Source organism: Chrysochloris asiatica, unplaced genomic scaffold (assembly GCF_000296735.1).
Source record: "Chrysochloris asiatica unplaced genomic scaffold, ChrAsi1.0 scaffold00035, whole genome shotgun sequence".
NCBI lineage: Eukaryota > Metazoa > Chordata > Mammalia > Afrosoricida > Chrysochloridae > Chrysochloris > Chrysochloris asiatica.
In genome coordinates, this window is record NW_006408553.1 from 6713364 (window position 1) to 6718906 (window position 5543).

General features: G+C 41.2%; 1 pseudogene; it reads right to left on the reverse strand.

Annotated features, from left to right (window-relative positions):
• Positions 1-4265: 4265 nt before the first annotated feature.
• On the reverse strand, positions 4266-4887 carry LOC102825577 (annotated as a pseudogene).
• Positions 4888-5543: the final 656 nt, after the last annotated feature.

Sequence of the window (5543 nt, forward strand, 5' to 3'; positions counted from 1 at the left end):
ATGTTTACTGGGATTGCAGTGGGTACTCACTCCATGCCTGATCTGTGTTATGAGTTTGCTAAATCTCATATGTAAGCATTAAACTTAACCCATTTAAATATATTTATTTTTTCTGGATGTAAATAAATATTTTTGGGGGGTGGGGAAGAACAATACAGAAAGTGAAAACCTTCATTAAGGTCACTCTCAAAGATAAACTTTTCTGCATTTTTTCCACTTAATATGATGTCTTGTAAATATATTTATGTCAGTTATTATCAATTTTTGGAAGAAGTGCAGCCAGAGTGCTCCTTGGAGGCCAGGATGGCTAAGCTTCGTCTCTCATACTTTGGAAATATTGTCCGGAGGAAACAATCACTGGAGAAGGATATCATGCTGGGTAGGGTGGAGGGTCAGAGAAAAAGAGGAAGACCCCCAACGAGATGGATCAGCCAGGTGGCATCATTAATGGACTCAAGTGTGGCAGCAGTAGTGAGGTTGGCCCAGGATCGGACATTGTTTCGTTCTGCTGTTCATGGGGTTGCTATGAGTCGGTTCCGACTCGATGGCACCTGACAACAACAACAACAAATTATCAATTTTAGCAGCATCATCATATTCCATTGGATGGATCTGTTACTTCTTAATTAAACATTTCCCCATGGCTGATGTTGTTGGTTCTGACTGATAGCGATCCTATGTACAACCGAACAAACTGGCTGCCCAGTCCTGTGCCCTCCTCACAATTGTTATGTTTGAACTTATTGTTGTATCCACTGTGTCAATCCATCTCATTGAAAGTCTTTTCTTTTTTTACTGACCCTCTGCAATATGGTGAATTACTTAACATGACTCTTCTAGCTATAGTCTTTGTAATTTTTACCAAATGACTGGGTGATACTATGCAAATGAGGTACTTGTGGCCTACCAAGGGGAATGGATAACTTGCTAATAATGTAAATAAAGTGCATACTGTTGCAGACCGTGTAAGACTGGTCAGAGGTTCAAGGCCCTCTAGGGCCGAGTGTAACAAATGAGGCCACTGGCAGTTATTGGCAAATTGCTTTCATATTAATATTCAGGTATATATATTAAATTAATACACTGGAGCCTTTGACAATCCACAGATAAATGTGGTATTTTCCTAAAGCCAAGACTAAAGGTTGCAAGGTTAAGCCTTTCTCCAAAGGATTAACTAAAAATATCTTAGCTACTTCACAGCTCTTTGTTCCATAGACAAAGAACCCATCCTCCCTAATCCTTTTCCAGGTGCAGCCCATTCACCTGGGCGTCTGGAGTCCTCCTGCAGACCTGGCTCAGGAAGCCAAAGCAGCAGGACTCCGCCCAAGCTTTTGTCTTTATCTGTCACCTTCCCCCAACTATGCTCAGGGGCTATAGATATGTTAATTGGGCCTGAGAAACCAAGTTGCTAGCCTGGGATTCGAACCACGAAGTAGCATGTAAAGTTACCTGAATGTCTGGAAAAGTACTGATGTTAGCTGTACCTTGCCTAAGTCCTTCCCAGCTTGGTGTGAAGCTCTTCCCCTAAATAAAGCAGAGGCCCGGGCCTCTCCAGGTGTGCATTACTGGCTGGAAGGCATGCGGTAAAGATTGCAGGGCAGTGAGTTGCTACCTGCAGAGGCCATGATGCCTATACTCCCAGGCCTGCCCACCAGTGATGTATCCACCCTGGCTTTGGGGTGCCTCTTTGTCTCTCTCTTTGTCTCTTTCTGTGTATTCTTGATATATATGAATCACCGTCAGGTATCCTCTCCTCGTGAACCGAACCCCAATGTTGAGGCGGGTCCCCGACAGCATACTATCTTTTTGGGGGTGGGGCCATGTAAATAAGGTATATGCAAGTCTAACAAGGGGATTGGTCTATTTTGTCATCTATTAGGTACTGTAGGATAAGTACTGAGCTGCTAACCACAAGGTCGGCATTTCAAATCCATCACCCACTCCATGAGAGAAAGATGATGCTTTCTGCTCCCTTAAAGATTTATAATCTTGGAAACCCTAGGCAGGATGCTGTGAGTCTGAACTGACTCAATGGCAGTGGGCATTTTTTGTTTTTTAAGCTTAAAGGGAAACATGAAGTGAGAGAGAGAGGAACTGAAACTTAGAAGACAGCAGCAATAGAGTGTTTGTGAAATATGGCTGCAGTGGGGCTTGCTACCCCATGGAGCTAAAAGTTGTAACATTTGCTCAAGAAGTCCCTAGTGAGGTCCAGCAGCAGCAAGGCCCCAGCAGGGCCCGGTAGCAGAGGGTGAGAAGAAACTATCCTGACTGAGTTGTTCCTGTAATTTCCAAGTTGATCCTGATCCTGAGTTGTACCCTGTGACTTCCCTAATGAACCACTTGTTTAGTTTTAAGTTCTGTGAGATGTTGCAAAGAATGACTGAACTCCAAGATGGGAGGAAGAAAGAGTCTTACTGAGTAGCTGAGGTTAGAAATGATGCAGTTTGAACATTTGGGACCTCTTTAAGCTCCATCTAACCTCTTAGGAACCAGCTTTGTGTTGCTCTTTGGAAAAGAAATTATTCATTTATCCTTTTCTTTACCAAGCATGATGTCCTTCTCCATGGACTGGTCCCTCCTGATAACATGTCCAAAATGCATTCTAAGAAGCATTCTCATTGAACTTCTTTCAAGACAGGTTTGTTTGTTCTTTTGGAAGTCCATATTATTATTATTATTATTTTTTACTGTGGAAAAGATTTATTAGTCTGTACAAGTTGATTTCGGTAAACTATTGACTACTTGTTACAGTAACTGATCAAGATTTTCATTGGTGCAGAAGTTTTCCATTCACGTCAGAATCTGGAAGCCTTTCTCAAATTGTCATTTAGAGTTTCTAGTTTGTTTTCTCCCCTCCCACTCCTCAAAATACAGAAATAGGTTTGTATATTGACTAGTCATTGTCTGAAGATATAGACATAGTCATAAACATTCTACAAGTTACAGGTGAGGTATGTGGACAAACATAACCAACATTTATGAAAAAAGGGAGTTGCTTTAAAAGTTGTAAGAACTGCATGAATTACAATAAACACACTATTCATGTGCTTCCGAAACCAAAATAGGGAAAATCTTACTGCCACCTGCCAATTGCCACGTAACTAAAATGCTACACAGAAATGTGACTGCCAGGTACAAACACAGAATTAAAACTCAGGTAAAAAACTGAGATAATCATTGAAGTCAATTAAAAAGACCAAACTTCTTTAACCTATCAATGCTAGTTTAGAAGCATCATCAGAACAAATAGAGATTTAATTATAAATTGGCCTGGACTACTTTCTATACAAGACCTTTTTAAAGTGTTGAAGAACAAAGATGTCAGCTTGAGAACTAAGGTGCGCCTGACCCAAGCCATGGTATTTTCAATAACTTTCATATGCATGCGAAAGCTGAATATTGACCAAAAGAACCAATAGATCTGTTTTGGAAGAAGTGCAGCCAGAATGCTCCTTAGAGGCCAAGATGACCAAACTTAATCTCTCATACTTTGGACATATTGTCAGGAGTGACCAGTCGCTGGAGAAGGATATCATGTTTGGTAAGGTGGAGGGTCAGAGGAAAAGAGGAAGACCCCCAATGAGATGGATTGGCCAAGTGGCAGCATCGATGGACTCAAATGTGGCAACAGTAGTGAGGTTGGCCCAGGATCGGGCAGTGTTTCGTTCTGCTGTGCATAAGGTCGCTATGGGTCGGTACCGACTCGATGGCACCTAACAACAACAACTTTCTGTTAGGAGAAAGTATTTTAATACTAAATGAGAATCTGTCAACAAACAGCCTAGAAAAGCTGTGGAGTCATGCTCTTTATTTTTCCTGAAAGGAATTTTGCCAGGTTTGATGAATACAAGTATACCTCCTAATGTTCCTAGGAGTTCCAGATACCAAGTAATTCAATAATCAATAGGAGTTTTAAGCAAAAGGAAATCAAAAGCAGACCTTGTATCAACAGATGCTAAATAGATGGATTTTTAAAAAATTACATGATAACTGTAAATCATAAAATCAAATGTACTTAAAAGATACACCTATTTTACGTTACATTAATAGTTTTTTTTAAAACCTGTAGACTGCAAACTGCGCATGCTTATCATAACATGTTACTTAGGAAAGCCAATGAGTGAGATTTCCTGCAAATATTTACTGTCATGATACAAAACAAATTTGTGCAAACTGCAAGGTCCCTAAAATAGCAGTTAAAGAGTTTATATATAGAAAGATGTCATTATCTGATCAAATATGCCAGAGATGGAATTTCCCAGAGTTTATAGCACGGAACAATAACCATCGCACGCTCTTCCTCCATGGCCTTCTTCTCTGTCCAACAGTTTCACTCCTTTATTCTGGTTCTTACTTTTCCACAGTCCAGGGGCCTGGATGACCTTTTCAACAAGTTCCTCAAAGGCACGTTGTACACCATCACAGGTATTTGCACTTGCCTTTATAAATAACATGGAATACTTTCATGCAAATTTCAGACCTTCATTTCTATCAACTTCATGATTTTCCTTACCAATTTTGTTTCCAATAAGCATGTTTACTATGTCATTTCTTGTGCAGTACGTTTCCAATTCATTTAACCAATTATCCAGTTTAACAAAGGTGTCTCTTCTTGTAACATCATAAACTAATATAACACCCTGATCACCTCTATAATAGCTGGGAGTTAATGTTCTGAACCTCTCTTGACCAGCAGTATCCCATATTGCAAGTTTAGCTTTTATTTCCATCCACTGATATTGTTTTCACCTTGAAGTCAACACCTATTGTTGCTGGAAGTTCTGGGTCAAAAGTATCATCTGTGAACCTCAAGAGCAAGCTGGACTTGCCCACCCCACTCTCGCTGATGATGAGGTTCTTAAGCATAGTCAGCATGTCCTCGTCCATCCTAACCCAGCTCCCTTTCCACCCAACTGGCTGCCCCGTTCCACCTCTCAACCATTCACCAAGTCCATATTCTTTTTTTTTGTTTTACAGATTATACTGTCTTTTTTTTCCCCCCCCCCATGTTTTATTGTGAATTATATTATATTTTACATGGGAGAATTTTAGTTTTACATTCATTCCACTGTACATCGTTTCATTGCCATGGTTCCAACCCCCTCCATGCATCATCAGTTGACCAAAGGGTATACCCTATAAACCCGCCCCCTACACTCCACCCTCCCCCCCTCCCCCATTCTTCAACACATAGTCCCTCTCCCTCTCTGGATCCAAAGTCCCCAGCTGCTTCATCACTCCACGCCATCATCTCTGCCTCCATTTCGGGTCTCGCTGCTTCTCTGGGTAGGGTCCCGCTCTCGGCTTTTCTCCATTGATGGTCCCAGAGACCTCCGCTCCTAAACTGGAGAGTTAATCACTCCCTTCCTTGCTACAAAACGTCTATCTTTACATTTCCAACCCTCACAATCAGTCCTGATAACAATCATTCACTATTGTATCACAAGTGACCCTTCTGCATTTCATTTCATCAGCTCCGCCTAGACAGATTGGATAGTACTCACTGGAGATTCTGCCTTCCTCCATGCTCCCTAGCTCTAGGT